The following is a 23,092-nucleotide window of genomic DNA, read 5'->3' as shown; positions in this document are numbered from 1 at the left end:
TCAGACCCCTTACTTTTTTCCACATTTTGTTACGTTACAGCCTTATACTAAAATGGATGAAATAAAATAAAATCTATCTACACACAATACCACATAATGACAAAGCGATAGCATATAGTTTTTATTAATGAAAAAAATATTTTAAAAATACCTTATTTACATACATTTTCAGACCCTTTGCTATGAGACTGGAAATTGAGCTCAGGTCCATCCTGTTTCCATTGATCATCCTTGAGATGTTTCTTCAACTTGATTGGAGTCCACCTGTGGTAAATTCAAATGATTGGTCATTTCTGCAGCATTGAAGGTACCCAAGAACACAGTGGCTTCCATCACTCTTAAATGGAAGAAGTTTTGAACCACCAAGCCTCGTCCAAGAGCCGCTGCACACAATAATTCCCGGCTTCTCAAGCCTTATTGTTTAATTAATTGACTAAGTAATTTCTGATTTCATTAGATTCTGAGAGCGATAAATGTCCCACCCAGCCCAAGTCAGCCACACCCTTAGTACGCCACTCATTGGGTTTCTGTAGTGTAGTGGTTATCACGTTCGCCTAACACGCGAAAGGTCCCCGGTTCGAGACCGGGCGGAAACACATTTTAACAGATTGGTCCTTTGCACTTCTCAGTATTTGCTATTCAGACTTTAGTTTCAGTAGTGTATTAGTTATCACGTTCGCCTCACACGCGAAAGTCAGTCACACCCTTAGTTTTCCAATAATTTGGTTTCCGTAGTGTAGTGGTTATCACGTTTGCCTCACACGTGAAAGGTCCCCGGTTTGAAACCTGGCCGAAACATTTTGTAATATTCAATATTTCCCAATGCCCAGAGGCTAGCATTTGGTTTGAAACAGTTGAGCTTTGTCTAAACCTTGCTGTCTACCTCTCCGACCTGTGGATCAATGTTGCCGTTTTTTTGGGGACCTCCACCATGCGATCTGTATGAATGTGACCAGACTGACAGCTTCTCTGAGCCAGGCAAATTCATTTATCAGGGTCATTGTAATGGATATATCCAAAGAAATGGCAATATAATCCAAGGTAAAACAAACAAAAATGTAGATCGTTTTCTGTCATTTCAGCTGCTTGATGTGATTGTGTGATAGATTTAGTTGGCTGGCTAGCAAAGGAAAAGAAGCTAGCCTGCATAGGTACAGTGCATTGGGAAAGTTTTCAGACCCCTTACTTTTTTCCACATTTTGTTTCGTTACAGCCTTATACTAAAATGGATGAAATAAAATAAAATCTATCTACACACAATACCACATAATGACAAAGCGATAACATATAGTTTTTATTAATGAAAAAATATTTTAAAAATACCTTATTTACATACATTTTCAGACCCTTTGCTATGAGGCTGGAAATTGAGCTCAGGTCCATCCTGTTTCCATTGATCATCCTTGAGATGTTTCTTCAACTTGATTGGAGTCCACCTGTGGTAAATTCAAATGATTGGTCATTTCTGCAGCATTGAAGGTACCCAAGAACACAGTGGCTTCCATCACTCTTAAATAGAAGAAGTTTGGAACCACCAAGCCTCTTCCAAGTTCCGGCTGCACACAATAATTACCGGCTTCTCATGTCTACCTCACATAATATCCCAAATTGAGTACCACAGAAAGAGCCATAATACCCATTAAATATTTTAAAAATACCTTATTTACGTACGTTTTCAGACCCTTTGCTATGAGGCTGGAAATTGAGCTCAGGTCCATCCTGTTTCCATTGATCATCCTTGAGATGTTTCTTCAACTTGATTGGAGTCCACCTGTGGTAAATTCAAATGATTAGTCATTTCTGCAGCATTGAAGGCACCCAAGAACACAGTGGCTTCCATCACTCTTAAATGGAAGAAGTTTGGAACCACCAAGCCTCTTCCAAGTTCCGGCTGCACACGATAATTCCCGGCTTTTCATGTCTACCTCACATAATATCCCAAATTGAGTTCCACAGAAAGAGCCATAATACACATTAAATATTTTAAAAATACCTTATTTACGTAAGTTTTCAGACCCTTTGCTATGAGGCTGGAAATTGAGCTCAGGTCCATCCTGTTTCCATTGATCATCCTTGAGATGTTTCTTCAACTTGATTGGAGTCCACCTGTGGTAAATTCAAATGATTGGTCATTTCTGCAGCATTGAAGGTACCCAAGAACACAGTGGCTTCCATCACTCTTAAATGGAAGAAGTTTTGAACCACCAAGCCTCTTCCAAGAGCCGCTGCACACAATAATTCCCGGCTTCTCAAGCCTTATTGTTTAATTAATTGACTAAGTAATTTCTGATTTCATTAGGTTCTGAGAGCGATAAATGTCCCACCCAGCCAAAGTCAGCCACACCCTTAGTACTCCACTCATTGGGTTTCCGTAGTGTACTGGTTATCACGTTCGGCTAACACGCGAAAGGTCCCCGTTTCGAGACCGGGCGGAAACACATTTTAACAGATTGGTCCTTCGCACTTCTCAGTATTTGCTATTCAGACTTTAGTTTCAGTAGTGTATTGGTTATCACGTTCGCCTCACACGCGAAAGTCAGTCACACCCTTAGTTTACCAATAATTCGGTTTCCGTAGTGTAGTGGTTATCACGTTCGCCTCACACGCGAAAGGTCCCCGGTTCGAAACCGGGTGGAAACATTTTGTAATATTCAATATTTCCCAATGCCCAGAGGCTAGCATTTGGTTTGAAACAGTTGAGGTTTGTCTAAACCTTGCTGTCTACCTCTCCGACCAGTGGATCAATGTTGCCGTTTTTTGGGGGACCTCCACCATGCGATCTGTATGAATGTGACCAGACTGACAGCTTCTCTGAGCCAGGCAAATTCATTTATCAGGGTCATTGTAATGGATATATCCAAAGAAATGGCAATATAATCCAAGGTAAAACAAACAAAAATGTAGATCGTTTTCTGTCATTTCAGCTGCTTGATGTGATTGTGTGATAGATTTAGTTGGCTGGCTAGCAAAGGAAAAGAAGCTAGCCTGCATAGGTACAGTGCATTCGGAAAGTTTTCAGACCCCTTACTTTTTTCCACATTTTGTTACGTTACAGCCTTATACTAAAATGGATGAAATAAAATAAAATCTATCTACACACAATACCACATAATGACAAAGCGATAGCATATAGTTTTTATTAATGAAAAAAATATTTTAAAAATACCTTATTTACATACATTTTCAGACCCTTTGCTATGAGACTGGAAATTGAGCTCAGGTCCATCCTGTTTCCATTGATCATCCTTGAGATGTTTCTTCAACTTGATTGGAGTCCACCTGTGGTAAATTCAAATGATTGGTCATTTCTGCAGCATTGAAGGTACCCAAGAACACAGTGGCTTCCATCACTCTTAAATAGAAGAAGTTTGGAACCACCAAGCCTCTTCCAAGTTCCGGCTGCACACGATAATTCCCGGCTTCTCATGTCTACCTCACATAATATCCCAAATTGAGTTCCACAGAAAGAGCCATAATACCCACCCTTCTCAAGCCGTATTGTTTAATTAATTGACTAAGTCATTTCTGATTTCATTAGGTTCTGAGAGCGATAAATGTCCCACCCAGCCAAAGTCAGTCACACCCTTAGTTTTCCAATCATTCGGTTTCCGTAGTGTAGTGGTTATCACGTTCGCATCACACGCGAAAGGTCCCCGGTTCGAGACCGGGCTGAAACACATTTTAACAGATTGGTCCTTCGCACTTCTCAGTATTTGCTATTCAGACTTTAGTTTCAGTAGTGTATTAGTTATCACGTTCGCCTCACATGCGAAAGTCAGTCACACCCTTAGTTTTCCAATAATTCGGTTTCCGTAGTGTAGTGGTTATCACGTTCACCTCACACGCGAAAGGTCCCCGGTTCGAAACCGGGTGGAAACATTTTGTAATATTCAATATTTCCCAATGCCCAGAGGCTAGCATTTGGTTTGAAACAGTTGAGGTTTGTCTAAACCTTGCTGTCTACCTCTCCGACCAGTGGATCAATGTTGCCGTTTTTTGGGGGACCTCCACCATGCGATCTGTATGAATGTGACCAGACTGACAGCTTCTCTGAGCCAGGCAAATTCATTTATCAGGGTCATTGTAATGGATATATCCAAAGAAATGGCAATATAATCCAAGGTAAAACAAACAAAAATGTAGATCGTTTTCTGTCATTTCAGCTGCTTGATGTGATTGTGTGATAGATTTAGTTGGCTGGCTAGCAAAGGAAAAGAAGCTAGCCTGCATAGGTACAGTGCATTCGGAAAGTTTTCAGACCCCTTACTTTTTTCCACATTTTGTTACGTTACAGCCTTATACTAAAATGGATGAAATAAAATAAAATCTATCTACACACAATACCACATAATGACAAAGCGATAACACATAGTTTTTATTAATGAAAAAAATATTTTAAAAATACCTTATTTACATACATTTTCAGACCCTTTGCTATGAGGCTGGAAATTGAGCTCAGGTCCATCCTGTTTCCATTGATCATCCTTGAGACGTTTCTTCAACTTGATTGGAGTCCACCTGTGGTAAATTCAAATGATTGGTCATTTCTGCAGCATTGAAGGTACCCAAGAACACAGTGGCTTCCATCACTCTTAAATAGAAGAAGTTTGGAACCACCAAGCCTCTTCCAAGTTCCAGCTGCACACGATAATTCCCGGCTTCTCATGTCTACCTCACATAATATCCCAAATTGAGTACCACAGAAAGAGCCATAATACCCATTAAATATTTTAAAAATACCTTATTTACGTACGTTTTCAGACCCTTTGCTATGAGGCTGGAAATTGAGCTCAGGTCCATCCTGTTTCCATTGATCATCCTTGAGATGTTTCTTCAACTTGATTGGAGTCCACCTGTGGTAAATTCAAATGATTGGTCATTTCTGCAGCATTGAAGGTACCCAAGAACACAGTGGCTTCCATCACTCTTAAATGGAAGAAGTTTTGAACCAGTGTAGTGGTTATCACGTTTGCCTCACACGCGAAAGGTCCCCGGTTCGAAACCGGGCGGAAACATCTTGTAATATTCAATATTTCCCAATGCCCAGAGGCTAGCATTTGGTTTGAAACAGTTGAGGTTTGTCTAAACCTTGCTGTCTACCTCTCCGACCTGTGGATCAATGTTGCTGTTTTTTGGGGACCTCCACCATGCGATCTGTATCAATGTGACCAGACTGACAGCTTCTCTGAGCCAGGCAAATTCATTTATCAGGGTCATTGTAATGGATATATCCAAAGAAATGGCAATATAATCCAAGGTAAAACAAACAAAAATGTAGATCGTTTTCTGTCATTTCAGCTGCTTGATGTGATTGTGTGATAGATTTAGTTGGCTGGCTAGCAAAGGAAAAGAAGCTAGCCTGCATAGGTACAGTGCATTCGGAAAGTTTTCAGACCCCTTACTTTTTTCCACATTTTGTTACGTTACAGCCTTATACTAAAATGGATGAAATAAAATAAAATCTATCTACACACAATACCACATAATGACAAAGCGATAGCATATAGTTTTTATTAATGAAAAAAATATTTTAAAAATACCTTATTTACATACATTTTCAGACCCTTTGCTATGAGACTGGAAATTGAGCTCAGGTCCATCCTGTTTCCATTGATCATCCTTGAGATGTTTCTTCAACTTGATTGGAGTCCACCTGTGGTAAATTCAAATGATTGGTCATTTCTGCAGCATTGAAGGTACCCAAGAACACAGTGGCTTCCATCACTCTTAAATAGAAGAAGTTTGGAACCACCAAGCCTCTTCCAAGTTCCGGCTGCACACGATAATTCCCGGCTTCTCATGTCTACCTCACATAATATCCCAAATTGAGTACCACAGAAAGAGCCATTATACCCATTAAATATTTTAAAAATACCTTATTTACGTACGTTTTCAGACCCTTTGCTATGAGGCTGGAAATTGAGCTCAGGTCCATCCTGTTTCCATTGATCATCCTTGAGATGTTTCTTCAACTTGATTGGAGTCCACCTGTGGTAAATTCAAATGATTGGTCATTTCTGCAGCATTGAAGGTACCCAAGAACACAGTGGCTTCCATCACTCTTAAATGGAAGAAGTTTTGAACCACCAAGCCTCTTCCAAGAGCCGCTGCACACAATAATTCCCGGCTTCTCAAGCCTTATTGTTTAATTAATTGACTAAGTAATTTCTGATTTCATTAGGTTCTGAGAGCGATAAATGTCCCACCCAGCCAAAGTCAGCCACACCCTTAGTACTCCACTCATTGGGTTTCCGTAGTGTACTGGTTATCACGTTCGGCTAACACGCGAAAGGTCCCCGTTTCGAGACCGGGCGGAAACACATTTTAACAGATTGGTCCTTCGCACTTCTCAGTATTTGCTATTCAGACTTTAGTTTCAGTAGTGTATTGGTTATCACGTTCGCCTCACACGCGAAAGTCAGTCACACCCTTAGTTTACCAATAATTCGGTTTCCGTAGTGTAGTGGTTATCACGTTCGCCTCACACGCGAAAGGTCCCCGGTTCGAAACCGGGTGGAAACATTTTGTAATATTCAATATTTCCCAATGCCCAGAGGCTAGCATTTGGTTTGAAACAGTTGAGGTTTGTCTAAACCTTGCTGTCTACCTCTCCGACCAGTGGATCAATGTTGCCGTTTTTTGGGGGACCTCCACCATGCGATCTGTATGAATGTGACCAGACTGACAGCTTCTCTGAGCCAGGCAAATTCATTTATCAGGGTCATTGTAATGGATATATCCAAAGAAATGGCAATATAATCCAAGGTAAAACAAACAAAAATGTAGATCGTTTTCTGTCATTTCAGCTGCTTGATGTGATTGTGTGATAGATTTAGTTGGCTGGCTAGCAAAGGAAAAGAAGCTAGCCTGCATAGGTACAGTGCATTCGGAAAGTTTTCAGACCCCTTACTTTTTTCCACATTTTGTTACGTTACAGCCTTATACTAAAATGGATGAAATAAAATAAAATCTATCTACACACAATACCACATAATGACAAAGCGATAGCATATAGTTTTTATTAATGAAAAAAATATTTTAAAAATACCTTATTTACATACATTTTCAGACCCTTTGCTATGAGACTGGAAATTGAGCTCAGGTCCATCCTGTTTCCATTGATCATCCTTGAGATGTTTCTTCAACTTGATTGGAGTCCACCTGTGGTAAATTCAAATGATTGGTCATTTCTGCAGCATTGAAGGTACCCAAGAACACAGTGGCTTCCATCACTCTTAAATAGAAGAAGTTTGGAACCACCAAGCCTCTTCCAAGTTCCGGCTGCACACGATAATTCCCGGCTTCTCATGTCTACCTCACATAATATCCCAAATTGAGTTCCACAGAAAGAGCCATAATACCCACCCTTCTCAAGCCGTATTGTTTAATTAATTGACTAAGTCATTTCTGATTTCATTAGGTTCTGAGAGCGATAAATGTCCCACCCAGCCAAAGTCAGTCACACCCTTAGTTTTCCAATCATTCGGTTTCCGTAGTGTAGTGGTTATCACGTTCGCATCACACGCGAAAGGTCCCCGGTTCGAGACCGGGCGGAAACACATTTTAACAGATTGGTCCTTCGCACTTCTCAGTATTTGCTATTCAGACTTTAGTTTCAGTAGTGTATTAGTTATCACGTTCGCCTCACATGCGAAAGTCAGTCACACCCTTAGTTTTCCAATAATTCGGTTTCCGTAGTGTAGTGGTTATCACGTTCACCTCACACGCGAAAGGTCCCCGGTTCGAAACCGGGTGGAAACATTTTGTAATATTCAATATTTCCCAATGCCCAGAGGCTAGCATTTGGTTTGAAACAGTTGAGGTTTGTCTAAACCTTGCTGTCTACCTCTCCGACCAGTGGATCAATGTTGCCGTTTTTTGGGGGACCTCCACCATGCGATCTGTATGAATGTGACCAGACTGACAGCTTCTCTGAGCCAGGCAAATTCATTTATCAGGGTCATTGTAATGGATATATCCAAAGAAATGGCAATATAATCCAAGGTAAAACAAACAAAAATGTAGATCGTTTTCTGTCATTTCAGCTGCTTGATGTGATTGTGTGATAGATTTAGTTGGCTGGCTAGCAAAGGAAAAGAAGCTAGCCTGCATAGGTACAGTGCATTCGGAAAGTTTTCAGACCCCTTACTTTTTTCCACATTTTGTTACGTTACAGCCTTATACTAAAATGGATGAAATAAAATAAAATCTATCTACACACAATACCACATAATGACAAAGCGATAACACATAGTTTTTATTAATGAAAAAAATATTTTAAAAATACCTTATTTACATACATTTTCAGACCCTTTGCTATGAGGCTGGAAATTGAGCTCAGGTCCATCCTGTTTCCATTGATCATCCTTGAGACGTTTCTTCAACTTGATTGGAGTCCACCTGTGGTAAATTCAAATGATTGGTCATTTCTGCAGCATTGAAGGTACCCAAGAACACAGTGGCTTCCATCACTCTTAAATAGAAGAAGTTTGGAACCACCAAGCCTCTTCCAAGTTCCAGCTGCACACGATAATTCCCGGCTTCTCATGTCTACCTCACATAATATCCCAAATTGAGTACCACAGAAAGAGCCATAATACCCATTAAATATTTTAAAAATACCTTATTTACGTACGTTTTCAGACCCTTTGCTATGAGGCTGGAAATTGAGCTCAGGTCCATCCTGTTTCCATTGATCATCCTTGAGATGTTTCTTCAACTTGATTGGAGTCCACCTGTGGTAAATTCAAATGATTGGTCATTTCTGCAGCATTGAAGGTACCCAAGAACACAGTGGCTTCCATCACTCTTAAATGGAAGAAGTTTTGAACCAGTGTAGTGGTTATCACGTTTGCCTCACACGCGAAAGGTCCCCGGTTCGAAACCGGGCGGAAACATCTTGTAATATTCAATATTTCCCAATGCCCAGAGGCTAGCATTTGGTTTGAAACAGTTGAGGTTTGTCTAAACCTTGCTGTCTACCTCTCCGACCTGTGGATCAATGTTGCTGTTTTTTGGGGACCTCCACCATGCGATCTGTATCAATGTGACCAGACTGACAGCTTCTCTGAGCCAGGCAAATTCATTTATCAGGGTCATTGTAATGGATATATCCAAAGAAATGGCAATATAATCCAAGGTAAAACAAACAAAAATGTAGATCGTTTTCTGTCATTTCAGCTGCTTGATGTGATTGTGTGATAGATTTAGTTGGCTGGCTAGCAAAGGAAAAGAAGCTAGCCTGCATAGGTACAGTGCATTCGGAAAGTTTTCAGACCCCTTACTTTTTTCCACATTTTGTTACGTTACAGCCTTATACTAAAATGGATGAAATAAAATAAAATCTATCTACACACAATACCACATAATGACAAAGCGATAGCATATAGTTTTTATTAATGAAAAAAATATTTTAAAAATACCTTATTTACATACATTTTCAGACCCTTTGCTATGAGACTGGAAATTGAGCTCAGGTCCATCCTGTTTCCATTGATCATCCTTGAGATGTTTCTTCAACTTGATTGGAGTCCACCTGTGGTAAATTCAAATGATTGGTCATTTCTGCAGCATTGAAGGTACCCAAGAACACAGTGGCTTCCATCACTCTTAAATAGAAGAAGTTTGGAACCACCAAGCCTCTTCCAAGTTCCGGCTGCACACGATAATTCCCGGCTTCTCATGTCTACCTCACATAATATCCCAAATTGAGTACCACAGAAAGAGCCATTATACCCATTAAATATTTTAAAAATACCTTATTTACGTACGTTTTCAGACCCTTTGCTATGAGGCTGGAAATTGAGCTCAGGTCCATCCTGTTTCCATTGATCATCCTTGAGATGTTTCTTCAACTTGATTGGAGTCCACCTGTGGTAAATTCAAATGATTGGTCATTTCTGCAGCATTGAAGGTACCCAAGAACACAGTGGCTTCCATCACTCTTAAATAGAAGAAGTTTGGAACCACCAAGCCTCTTCCAAGTTCCGGCTGCACACGATAATTCCCGGCTTCTCATGTCTACCTCACATAATATCCCAAATTGAGTACCACAGAAAGAGCCATTATACCCATTAAATATTTTAAAAATACCTTATTTACGTACGTTTTCAGACCCTTTGCTATGAGGCTGGAAATTGAGCTCAGGTCCATCCTGTTTCCATTGATCATCCTTGAGATGTTTCTTCAACTTGATTGGAGTCCACCTGTGGTAAATTCAAATGATTGGTCATTTCTGCAGCATTGAAGGTACCCAAGAACACAGTGGCTTCCATCACTCTTAAATGGAAGAAGTTTTGAACCACCAAGCCTCTTCCAAGAGCCGCTGCACACAATAATTCCCGGCTTCTCAAGCCTTATTGTTTAATTAATTGACTAAGTAATTTCTGATTTCATTAGGTTCTGAGAGCGATAAATGTCCCACCCAGCCAAAGTCAGCCACACCCTTAGTACTCCACTCATTGGGTTTCCGTAGTGTACTGGTTATCACGTTCGGCTAACACGCGAAAGGTCCCCGTTTCGAGACCGGGCGGAAACACATTTTAACAGATTGGTCCTTCGCACTTCTCAGTATTTGCTATTCAGACTTTAGTTTCAGTAGTGTATTGGTTATCACGTTCGCCTCACACGCGAAAGTCAGTCACACCCTTAGTTTACCAATAATTCGGTTTCCGTAGTGTAGTGGTTATCACGTTCGCCTCACACGCGAAAGGTCCCCGGTTCGAAACCGGGTGGAAACATTTTGTAATATTCAATATTTCCCAATGCCCAGAGGCTAGCATTTGGTTTGAAACAGTTGAGGTTTGTCTAAACCTTGCTGTCTACCTCTCCGACCAGTGGATCAATGTTGCCGTTTTTTGGGGGACCTCCACCATGCGATCTGTATGAATGTGACCAGACTGACAGCTTCTCTGAGCCAGGCAAATTCATTTATCAGGGTCATTGTAATGGATATATCCAAAGAAATGGCAATATAATCCAAGGTAAAACAAACAAAAATGTAGATCGTTTTCTGTCATTTCAGCTGCTTGATGTGATTGTGTGATAGATTTAGTTGGCTGGCTAGCAAAGGAAAAGAAGCTAGCCTGCATAGGTACAGTGCATTCGGAAAGTTTTCAGACCCCTTACTTTTTTCCACATTTTGTTACGTTACAGCCTTATACTAAAATGGATGAAATAAAATAAAATCTATCTACACACAATACCACATAATGACAAAGCGATAGCATATAGTTTTTATTAATGAAAAAAATATTTTAAAAATACCTTATTTACATACATTTTCAGACCCTTTGCTATGAGACTGGAAATTGAGCTCAGGTCCATCCTGTTTCCATTGATCATCCTTGAGATGTTTCTTCAACTTGATTGGAGTCCACCTGTGGTAAATTCAAATGATTGGTCATTTCTGCAGCATTGAAGGTACCCAAGAACACAGTGGCTTCCATCACTCTTAAATAGAAGAAGTTTGGAACCACCAAGCCTCTTCCAAGTTCCGGCTGCACACGATAATTCCCGGCTTCTCATGTCTACCTCACATAATATCCCAAATTGAGTTCCACAGAAAGAGCCATAATACCCACCCTTCTCAAGCCGTATTGTTTAATTAATTGACTAAGTCATTTCTGATTTCATTAGGTTCTGAGAGCGATAAATGTCCCACCCAGCCAAAGTCAGTCACACCCTTAGTTTTCCAATCATTCGGTTTCCGTAGTGTAGTGGTTATCACGTTCGCCTCACACGCGAAAGGTCCCCGGTTCGAGACCGGGCGGAAACACATTTTAACACCTTCGCACTTCTCAGTATTTGCTATTCAGACTTTAGTTTCAGTAGTGTATTGGTTATCACGTTCGCCTCACACGCGAAAGTCAGTCACACCCTTAGTTTTCCAATCATTCGGTTTCCGTAGTGTAGTGGTTATCACGTTTGCCTCACACGCGAAAGGTCCCCGGTTCGAAACCGGGTGGAAACATTTTGTAATATTCAATATTTCCCAATGCCCAGAGGCTAGCATTTGGTTTGAAACAGTTGAGGTTTGTCTAAACCTTGCCGTCTACCTCTCCGACCAGTGGATCAATGTTGCCGTTTTTTTGGGGACCTCCACCATGCGATCTGTATGAATGTGACCAGACTGACAGCTTCTCTGAGCCAGGCAAATTCATTTATCAGGGTCATTGTAATGGATATATCCAAAGAAATGGCAATATAATCCAAGGTAAAACAAACAAAAATGTAGATCGTTTTCTGTCATTTCAGCTGCTTGATGTGATTGTGTGATAGATTTAGTTGGCTGGCTAGCAAAGGAAAAGAAGCTAGCCTGCATAGGTACAGTGCATTCGGAAAGTTTTCAGACCCCTTACTTTTTTCCACATTTTGTTACGTTACAGCCTTATACTAAAATGGATGAAATAAAATAAAATCTATCTACACACAATACCACATAATGACAAAGCGATAACATATAGTTTTTATTAATGAAAAAAACATTTTAAAAATACTTTATTTACATACATTTTCAGACCCTTTGCTATGAGGCTGGAAATTGAGCTCAGTTCCATCCTGTTTCCATTGATCATCCTTGAGATGTTTCTTCAACTTGATTGGAGTCCACCTGTGGTAAATTCAAATGATTGGTCATTTCTGCAGCATTGAAGGTACCCAAGAACACAGTGGCTTCCATCACTCTTAAATAGAAGAAGTTTGGAACCACCAAGCCTCTTCCAAGTTCCGGCTGCACACGATAATTCCCGGCTTCTCATGTCTACCTCACATAATATCCCAAATTGAGTACCACAGAAAGAGCCATTATACCCATTAAATATTTTAAAAATACCTTATTTACGTACGTTTTCAGACCCTTTGCTATGAGGCTGGAAATTGAGCTCAGGTCCATCCTGTTTCCATTGATCATCCTTGAGATGTTTCTTCAACTTGATTGGAGTCCACCTGTGGTAAATTCAAATGATTGGTCATTTCTGCAGCATTGAAGGTACCCAAGAACACAGTGGCTTCCATCACTCTTAAATGGAAGAAGTTTTGAACCACCAAGCCTCTTCCAAGAGCCGCTGCACACAATAATTCCCGGCTTCTCAAGCCTTATTGTTTAATTAATTGACTAAGTAATTTCTGATTTCATTAGGTTCTGAGAGCGATAAATGTCCCAAAGTCAGCCACACCCTTAGTACTCCACTCATTGGGTTTCCGTAGTGTACTGGTTATCACGTTCGGCTAACACGCGAAAGGTCCCCGGTTCGAGACCGGGCGGAAACACATTTTAACAGATTGGTCCTTCGCACTTCTCAGTATTTGCTATTCAGACTTTAGTTTCAGTAGTGTATTGGTTATCACGTTCGCCTCACACGCGAAAGTCAGTCACACCCTTAGTTTACCAATCATTCGGTTTCTGTAGTGTAGTGGTTATCACGTTCACCTCACACGCGAAAGGTCCCCGGTTCGAAACCGGGTGGAAACATTTTGTAATATTCAATATTTCCCAATGCCCAGAGGCTAGCATTTGGTTTGAAACAGTTGAGGTTTGTCTAAACCTTGCTGTCTACCTCTCCGACCAGTGGATCAATGTTGCCGTTTTTTTGGGGACCTCCACCATGCGATCTGTATGAATGTGACCAGACTGACAGCTTCTCTGAGCCAGGCAAATTCATTTATCAGGGTCATTGTAATGGATATATCCAAAGAAATGGCAATATAATCCAAGGTAAAACAAACAAAAATGTAGATTGTTTTCTGTCATTTCAGCTGCTTGATGTGATTGTGTGATAGATTTAGTTGGCTGGCTAGCAAAGGAAAAGAAGCTAGCCTGCATAGGTACAGTGCATTCGGAAAGTTTTCAGACCCCTTACTTTTTTCCACATTTTGTTACGTTACAGCCTTATACTAAAATGGATGAAATAAAATAAAATCTATCTACACACAATACCACATAATGACAAAGCGTTAGCATATAGTTTTTATTAATGAAAAAAATATTTTAAAAATACCTTATTTACATACATTTTCAGACCCTTTGCTATGAGACTGGAAATTGAGCTCAGGTCCATCCTGTTTCCATTGATCATCCTTGAGATGTTTCTTCAACTTGATTGGAGTCCACCTGTGGTAAATTCAAATGATTGGTCATTTCTGCAGCATTGAAGGTACCCAAGAACACAGTGGCTTCCATCACTCTTAAATAGAAGAAGTTTGGAACCACCAAGCCTCTTCCAAGTTCCGGCTGCACACGATAATTCCCGGCTTCTCATGTCTACCTCACATAATATCCCAAATTGAGTACCACAGAAAGAGCCATTATACCCATTAAATATTTTAAAAATACCTTATTTACGTACGTTTTCAGACCCTTTGCTATGAGGCTGGAAATTGAGCTCAGGTCCATCCTGTTTCCATTGATCATCCTTGAGATGTTTCTTCAACTTGATTGGAGTCCACCTGTGGTAAATTCAAATGATTGGTCATTTCTGCAGCATTGAAGGTACCCAAGAACACAGTGGCTTCCATCACTCTTAAATGGAAGAAGTTTTGAACCACCAAGCCTCTTCCAAGAGCCGCTGCACACAATAATTCCCGGCTTCTCAAGCCTTATTGTTTAATTAATTGACTAAGTAATTTCTGATTTCATTAGGTTCTGAGAGCGATAAATGTCCCACCCAGCCAAAGTCAGCCACACCCTTAGTACTCCACTCATTGGGTTTCCGTAGTGTACTGGTTATCACGTTCGGTTAACACGCGAAAGCTCCCCGGTTCGAGACCGGGCGGAAACACATTTTAACAGATTGGTCCTTCGCACTTCTCAGTATTTGCTATTCAGACTTTAGTTTCAGTAGTGTATTGGTTATCACGTTCGCCTCACACGCGAAAGTCAGTCACACCCTTAGTTTACCAATCATTCGGTTTCTGTAGTGTAGTGGTTATCACGTTCGCCTCACACGCGAAAGGTCCCCGGTTCGAAACCGGGTGGAAACATTTTGTAATATTCAATATTTCCCAATGCCCAGAGGCTAGCATTTGGTTTGAAACAGTTGAGGTTTGTCTAAACCTTGCTGTCTACCTCTCCGACCAGTGGATCAATGTTGCCGTTTTTTTGGGGACCTCCACCATGCGATCTGTATGAATGTGACCAGACTGACAGCTTCTCTGAGCCAGGCAAATTCATTTATCAGGGTCATTGTAATGGATATATCCAAAGAAATGGCAATATAATCCAAGGTAAAACAAACAAAAATGTAGATCGTTTTCTGTCATTTCAGCTGCTTGATGTGATTGTGTGATAGATTTAGTTGGCTGGCTAGCAAAGGAAAAGAAGCTAGCCTGCATAGGTACAGTGCATTCGGAAAGTTTTCAGACCCCTTACTTTTTTCCACATTTTGTTACGTTACAGCCTTATACTAAAATGGATGAAATAAAATAAAATCTATCTACACACAATACCACATAATGACAAAGCGATAGCATATAGTTTTTATTAATGAAAAAAATATTTTAAAAATACCTTATTTACATACATTTTCAGACCCTTTGCTATGAGACTGGAAATTGAGCTCAGGTCCATCCTGTTTCCATTGATCATCCTTGAGATGTTTCTTCAACTTGATTGGAGTCCACCTGTGGTAAATTCAAATGATTGGTCATTTCTGCAGCATTGAAGGTACCCAAGAACACAGTGGCTTCGATCACTCTTAAATAGAAGAAGTTTGGAACCACCAAGCCTTTTCCAAGTTCCGGCTGCACACGATAATTCCCGGCTTCTCATGTCTACCTCACATAATATCCCAAATTGAGTTCCACAGAAAGAGCCATAATACCCATTAAATATTTTAAAAATACCTTATTTACATAAGTTTTCAGACCCTTTGCTATGAGGCTGGAAATTGAGCTCAGGTCCATCCTGTTTCCATTGATCATCCTTGAGATGTTTCTTCAACTTGATTGGAGTCCACCTGTGGTAAATTCAAATGATTGGTCATTTCTGCAGCATTGAAGGTACCCAAGAACACAGTGGCTTCCATCACTCTTAAATGGAAGAAGTTTTGAACCACCAAGCCTCTTCCAAGAGCCGCTGCACACAATAATTCCCGGCTTCTCAAGCCTTATTGTTTAATTAATTGACTAAGTAATTTCTGATTTCATTAGGTTCTGAGAGCGATAAATGTCCCACCCAGCCAAAGTCAGCCACACCCTTAGTACTCCACTCATTGGGTTTCCGTAGTGTACTGGTTATCACGTTCGCCTCACACGCGAAAGGTCCCCGGTTCGAAACCGGGTGGAAACATTTTGTAATATTCAATATTTCCCAATGCCCAGAGGCTAGCATTTGGTTTGAAACAGTTGAGGTTTGTCTAAACCTTGCTGTCTACCTCTCCGACCAGTGGATCAATGTTGCCGTTTTTTTGGGGACCTCCACCATGCGATCTGTATGAATGTGACCAGACTGACAGCTTCTCTGAGCCAGGCAAATTCATTTATCAGGGTCATTGTAATGGATATATCCAAAGAAATGGCAATATAATCCAAGGTAAAACAAACAAAAATGTAGATCGTTTTCTGTCATTTCAGCTGCTTGATGTGATTGTGTGATAGATTTAGTTGGCTGGCTAGCAAAGGAAAAGAAGCTAGCCTGCATAGGTACAGTGCATTCGGAAAGTTTTCAGACCCCTTACTTTTTTCCACATTTTGTTACGTTACAGCCTTATACTAAAATGGATGAAATAAAATAAAATCTATCTACACACAATACCACATAATGACAAAGCGATAGCATATAGTTTTTATTAATGAAAAAAATATTTTAAAAATACCTTATTTACATACATTTTCAGACCCTTTGCTATGAGACTGGAAATTGAGCTCAGGTCCATCCTGTTTCCATTGATCATCCTTGAGATGTTTCTTCAACTTGATTGGAGTCCACCTGTGGTAAATTCAAATGATTGGTCATTTCTGCAGCATTGAAGGTACCCAAGAACACAGTGGCTTCGATCACTCTTAAATAGAAGAAGTTTGGAACCACCAAGCCTTTTCCAAGTTCCGGCTGCACACGATAATTCCCGGCTTCTCATGTCTACCTCACATAATATCCCAAATTGAGTTCCACAGAAAGAGCCATAATACCCATTAAATATTTTAAAAATACCTTATTTACATAAGTTTTCAGACCCTTTGCTATGAGGCTGGAAATTGAGCTCAGGTCCATCCTGTTTCCATTGATCATCCTTGAGATGTTTCTTCAACTTGATTGGAGTCCACCTGTGGTAAATTCAAATGATTGGTCATTTCTGCAGCATTGAAGGTACCCAAGAACACAGTGGCTTCCATCACTCTTAAATGGAAGAAGTTTTGAACCACCAAGCCTCTTCCAAGAGCCGCTGCACACAATAATTCCCGGCTTCTCAAGCCTTATTGTTTAATTAATTGACTAAGTAATTTCTGATTTCATTAGGTTCTGAGAGCGATAAATGTCCCACCCAGCCAAAGTCAGTCACACCCTTAGTTTTCCAATCATTCGGTTTCCGTAGTGTAGTGGTTATCACGTTCGCCTCACACGCGAAAGGTCCCCGGTTCGAAACCGGGTGGAAACATTTTGTAATATTCAATATTTCCCAATGCCCAGAGGCTAGCATTTGGTTTGAAACAGTTGAGGTTTGTCTAAACCTTGCTGTCTACCTCTCCGACCTGTGGATCAATGTTGCCGTTTTTTTGGGGACCTCCACCATGCGATCTGTATGAATGTGACCAGACTGACAGCTTCTCTGAGCCAGGCAAATTCATTTATCAGGGTCATTGTAATGGATATATCCAAAGAAATGGCAATATAATCCAAGGTAAAACAAACAAAAATGTAGATCGTTTTCTGTCATTTCAGCTGCTTGATGTGATTGTGTGATAGATTTAGTTGGCTGGCTAGCAAAGGAAAAGAAGCTAGCCTGCATAGGTACAGTGCATTGGGAAAGTTTTCAGACCCCTTACTTTTTTCCACATTTTGTTTCGTTACAGCCTTATACTAAAATGGATGAAATAAAATCAAATCTATCTACACACAATACCACATAATGACAAAGCGATAACATATAGTTTTTATTAATGAAAAAAATATTTTAAAAATACCTTATTTACATACATTTTCAGACCCTTTGCTATGAGGCTGGAAATTGAGCTCAGTTCCATCCTGTTTCCATTGATCATCCTTGAGATGTTTCTTCAACTTGATTGGAGTCCACCTGTGGTAAATTCAAATGATTGGTCATTTCTGCAGCATTGAAGGTACCCAAGAACACAGTGGCTTCCATCACTCTTAAATAGAAGAAGTTTGGAACCACCAAGCCTCTTCCAAGTTCCGGCTGCACACGATAATTCCCGGCTTCTCATGTCTACCTCACATAATATCCCAAATTGAGTACCACAGAAAGAGCCATTATACCCATTAAATATTTTAAAAATACCTTATTTACGTACGTTTTCAGACCCTTTGCTATGAGGCTGGAAATTGAGCTCAGGTCCATCCTGTTTCCATTGATCATCCTTGAGATGTTTCTTCAACTTGATTGGAGTCCACCTGTGGTAAATTCAAATGATTGGTCATTTCTGCAGCATTGAAGGTACCCAAGAACACAGTGGCTTCCATCACTCTTAAATGGAAGAAGTTTTGAACCACCAAGCCTCTTCCAAGAGCCGCTGCACACAATAATTCCCGGCTTCTCAAGCCTTATTGTTTAATTAATTGACTAAGTAATTTCTGATTTCATTAGGTTCTGAGAGCGATAAATGTCCCACCCAGCCAAAGTCAGCCACACCCTTAGTACTCCACTCATTGGGTTTCCGTAGTGTACTGGTTATCACGTTCGGCTAACACGCGAAAGGTCCCCGGTTCGAGACCGGGCGGAAACACATTTTAACAGATTGGTCCTTCGCACTTCTCAGTATTTGCTATTCAGACTTTAGTTTCAGTAGTGTATTGGTTATCACGTTCGCCTCACACGCGAAAGTCAGTCACACCCTTAGTTTACCAATCATTCGGTTTCCGTAGTGTAGTGGTTATCACATTCGCCTCACACGCGAAAGGTCCCCGGTTCGAAACCGGGTGGAAACATTTTGTAATATTCAATATTTCCCAATGCCCAGAGGCTAGCATTTGGTTTGAAACAGTTGAGGTTTGTCTAAACCTTGCTGTCTACCTCTCCGACCAGTGGATCAATGTTGCCGTTTTTTTGGGGACCTCCACCATGCGATCTGTATGAATGTGACCAGACTGACAGCTTCTCTGAGCCAGGCAAATTCATTTATCAGGGTCATTGTAATGGATATATCCAAAGAAATGGCAATATAATCCAAGGTAAAACAAACAAAAATGTAGATTGTTTTCTGTCATTTCAGCTGCTTGATGTGATTGTGTGATAGATTTAGTTGGCTGGCTAGCAAAGGAAAAGAAGCTAGCCTGCATAGGTACAGTGCATTCGGAAAGTTTTCAGACCCCTTGCTTTTTTCCACATTTTGTTACGTTACAGCCTTATACTAAAATGGATGAAATAAAATAAAATCTATCTACACACAATACCACATAATGACAAAGCGATAGCATATAGTTTTTATTAATGAAAAAAATATTTTAAAAATACCTTATTTACATACATTTTCAGACCCTTTGCTATGAGACTGGAAATTGAGCTCAGGTCCATCCTGTTTCCATTGATCATCCTTGAGATGTTTCTTCAACTTGATTGGAGTCCACCTGTGGTAAATTCAAATGATTGGTCATTTCTGCAGCATTGAAGGTACCCAAGAACACAGTGGCTTCCATCACTCTTAAATAGAAGAAGTTTGGAACCACCAAGCCTCTTCCAAGTTCCGGCTGCACACGATAATTCCCGGCTTCTCATGTCTACCTCACATAATATCCCAAATTGAGTACCACAGAAAGAGCCATAATACCCATTAAATATTTTAAAAATACCTTATTTACGTAAGTTTTCAGACCCTTTGCTATGAGGCTGGAAATTGAGCTCAGGTCCATCCTGTTTCCATTGATCATCCTTGAGATGTTTCTTCAACTTGATTGGAGTCCACCTGTGGTAAATTCAAATGATTGGTCATTTCTGCAGCATTGAAGGTACCCAAGAACACAGTGGCTTCCATCACTCTTAAATGGAAGAAGTTTTGAACCACCAAGCCTCTTCCAAGAGCCGCTGCACACAATAATTCCCGGCTTTTCAAGCCTTATTGTTTAATTAATTGACTAAGTAATTTCTGATTTCATTATTTTCTGAGAGCGATAAATGTCCCACCCAGCCAAAGTCAGTCACACCCTTAGTTTTCCAATCATTCGGTTTCCGTAGTGTAGTGGTTATCACGTTCGCCTCACACGCGAAAGGTCCCCGGTTCGAGACCGGGCGGAAACACATTTTAACAGATTGGTCCTTCGCACTTCTCAGTATTTGCTATTCAGACTTTAGTTTCAGTAGTGTATTGGTTATCACGTTCGCCTCACACGCGAAAGTCAGTCACACCCTTAGTTTTCCAATCATTCGGTTTCAGTAGTGTAGTGGTTATCACGTTCGCCTCACAAGCGAAAGGTCCCCGGTTCGAAACCGGGTGGAAACATTTTGTAATATTCAATATTTCCCAATGCCCAGAGGCTAGCATTTGGTTTGAAACAGTTGAGGTTTGTCTAAACCTTGCTGTCTACCTCTCCGACCAGTGGATCAATGTTGCCGTTTTTTTGGGGACCTCCACCATGCGATCTGTATGAATGTGACCAGACTGACAGCTTCTCTGAGCCAGGCAAATTCATTTATCAGGGTCATTGTAATGGATATATCCAAAGAAATGGCAATATAATCCAAGGTAAAACAAACAAAAATGTAGATTGTTTTCTGTCATTTCAGCTGCTTGATGTGATTGTGTGATAGATTTAGTTGGCTGGCTAGCAAAGGAAAAGAAGCTAGCCTGCATAGGTACAGTGCATTCGGAAAGTTTTCAGACCCCTTGCTTTTTTCCACATTTTGTTACGTTACAGCCTTATACTAAAATGGATGAAATAAAATAAAATCTATCTACACACAATACCACATAATGACAAAGCGATAGCATATAGTTTTTATTAATGAAAAAAATATTTTAAAAATACCTTATTTACATACATTTTCAGACCCTTTGCTATGAGACTGGAAATTGAGCTCAGGTCCATCCTGTTTCCATTGATCATCCTTGAGATGTTTCTTCAACTTGATTGGAGTCCACCTGTGGTAAATTCAAATGATTGGTCATTTCTGCAGCATTGAAGGTACCCAAGAACACAGTGGCTTCCATCACTCTTAAATAGAAGAAGTTTGGAACCACCAAGCCTCTTCCAAGTTCCGGCTGCACACGATAATTCCCGGCTTCTCATGTCTACCTCACATAATATCCCAAATTGAGTTCCACAGAAAGAGCCATAATACCCATTAAATATTTTAAAAATACCTTATTTACGTAAGTTTTCAGACCCTTTGCTATGAGGCTGGAAATTGAGCTCAGGTCCATCCTGTTTCCATTGATCATCCTTGAGATGTTTCTTCAACTTGATTGGAGTCCACCTGTGGTAAATTCAAATGATTGGTCATTTCTGCAGCATTGAAGGTACCCAAGAACACAGTGGCTTCCATCACTCTTAAATGGAAGAAGTTTTGAACCACCAAGCCTCTTCCAAGAGCCGCTGCACACAATAATTCCCGGCTTTTCAAGCCTTATTGTTTAATTAATTGACTAAGTAATTTCTGATTTCATTATTTTCTGAGAGCGATAAATGTCCCACCCAGCCAAAGTCAGTCACACCCTTAGTTTTCCAATCATTTGGTTTCCGTAGTGTAGTGGTTATCAAGTTCGCCTCACACGCGAAAGGTCCCCGGTTCGAGACCGGGCGGAAACACATTTTAACAGATTGGTCCTTCGCACTTCTCAGTATTTGCTATTCAGACTTTAGTTTCAGTAGTGTATTGGTTATCACGTTCGCCTCACACGCGAAAGTCAGTCACACCCTTAGTTTTCCAATCATTCGGTTTCTGTAGTGTAGTGGTTATCACGTTCGCCTCACACGCGAAAGGTCCCCGGTTCGAAACCGGGTGGAAACATTTTGTAATATTCAATATTTCCCAATGCCCAGAGGCTAGCATTTGGTTTGAAACAGTTGAGGTTTGTCTAAACCTTGCTGTCTACCTCTCCGACCAGTGGATCAATGTTGCCGTTTTTTTGGGGACCTCCACCATGCGATCTGTATGAATGTGACCAGACTGACAGCTTCTCTGAGCCAGGCAAATTCATTTATCAGGGTCATTGTAATGGATATATCCAAAGAAATGGCAATATAATCCAAGGTAAAACAAACAAAAATGTAGATTGTTTTCTGTCATTTCAGCTGCTTGATGTGATTGTGTGAAAGATTTAGTTGGCTGGCTAGCAAAGGAAAAGAAGCTAGCCTGCATAGGTACAGTGCATTCGGAAAGTTTTCAGACCCCTTACTTTTTTCCACATTTTGTTACGTTACAGCCTTATACTAAAATGGATGAAATAAAATAAAATCTATCTACACACAATACCACATAATGACAAAGCGATAGCATATAGTTTTTATTAATGAAAAAAATATTTTAAAAATACCTTATTTACATACATTTTCAGACCCTTTGCTATGAGACTGGAAATTGAGCTCAGGTCCATCCTGTTTCCATTGATCATCCTTGAGATGTTTCTTCAACTTGATTGGAGTCCACCTGTGGTAAATTCAAATGATTGGTCATTTCTGCAGCATTGAAGGTACCCAAGAACACAGTGGCTTCCATCACTCTTAAATAGAAGAAGTTTGGAACCACCAAGCCTCTTCCAAGTTCCGGCTGCACACGATAATACCCGGCTTCTCATGTCTACCTCACATAATGTTCCACAGAAAGAGCCATAATACCCATTAAATATTTTAAAAATACCTTATTTACGTAAGTTTTCAGACCCTTTGCTATGAGGCTGGAAATTGAGCTCAGGTCCATCCTGTTTCCATTGATCATCCTTGAGATGTTTCTTCAACTTGATTGGAGTCCACCTGTGGTAAATTCAA

General features: G+C 40.3%; 7 non-coding genes across 7 annotated transcripts; all 7 read left to right on the top strand.

Moving 5' to 3' along the window:
• The first annotated feature begins 523 nt into the window (after positions 1 to 523).
• trnav-aac (transfer RNA valine (anticodon AAC)) lies at positions 524 to 596 on the top strand. The gene has a single exon. It is a non-coding gene; the product is annotated as a tRNA-Val (tRNA).
• Positions 597 to 2,567: 1,971 nt separating this feature from the next.
• trnav-cac (transfer RNA valine (anticodon CAC)) lies at positions 2,568 to 2,640 on the top strand. The gene has a single exon. It is a non-coding gene; the product is annotated as a tRNA-Val (tRNA).
• A 3,809-nt stretch (positions 2,641 to 6,449) lies between these two features.
• On the top strand, positions 6,450 to 6,522 carry trnav-cac (transfer RNA valine (anticodon CAC)). The gene has a single exon. It is a non-coding gene; the product is annotated as a tRNA-Val (tRNA).
• Positions 6,523 to 10,666: 4,144 nt separating this feature from the next.
• trnav-cac (transfer RNA valine (anticodon CAC)) lies at positions 10,667 to 10,739 on the top strand. The gene has a single exon. It is a non-coding gene; the product is annotated as a tRNA-Val (tRNA).
• Positions 10,740 to 11,703: 964 nt separating this feature from the next.
• trnav-cac (transfer RNA valine (anticodon CAC)) lies at positions 11,704 to 11,776 on the top strand. Its single transcript has one exon. It is a non-coding gene; the product is annotated as a tRNA-Val (tRNA).
• Positions 11,777 to 17,518: 5,742 nt separating this feature from the next.
• Positions 17,519 to 17,591, top strand: trnav-cac (transfer RNA valine (anticodon CAC)). The gene has a single exon. It is a non-coding gene; the product is annotated as a tRNA-Val (tRNA).
• A 2,741-nt stretch (positions 17,592 to 20,332) lies between these two features.
• Positions 20,333 to 20,405, top strand: trnav-cac (transfer RNA valine (anticodon CAC)). Its single transcript has one exon. It is a non-coding gene; the product is annotated as a tRNA-Val (tRNA).
• The last annotated feature ends 2,687 nt before the right edge of the window (positions 20,406 to 23,092 follow it).

This window comes from Oncorhynchus mykiss, chromosome 8 (assembly GCF_057628025.1).
Source record: "Oncorhynchus mykiss isolate SJ-2025 chromosome 8, ASM5762802v1, whole genome shotgun sequence".
Lineage (NCBI taxonomy): Eukaryota > Metazoa > Chordata > Actinopteri > Salmoniformes > Salmonidae > Oncorhynchus > Oncorhynchus mykiss.
The sequence above is the reverse complement of the archived record's forward strand: the minus strand, read 5'-3'. Positions and strand labels throughout refer to the sequence as shown.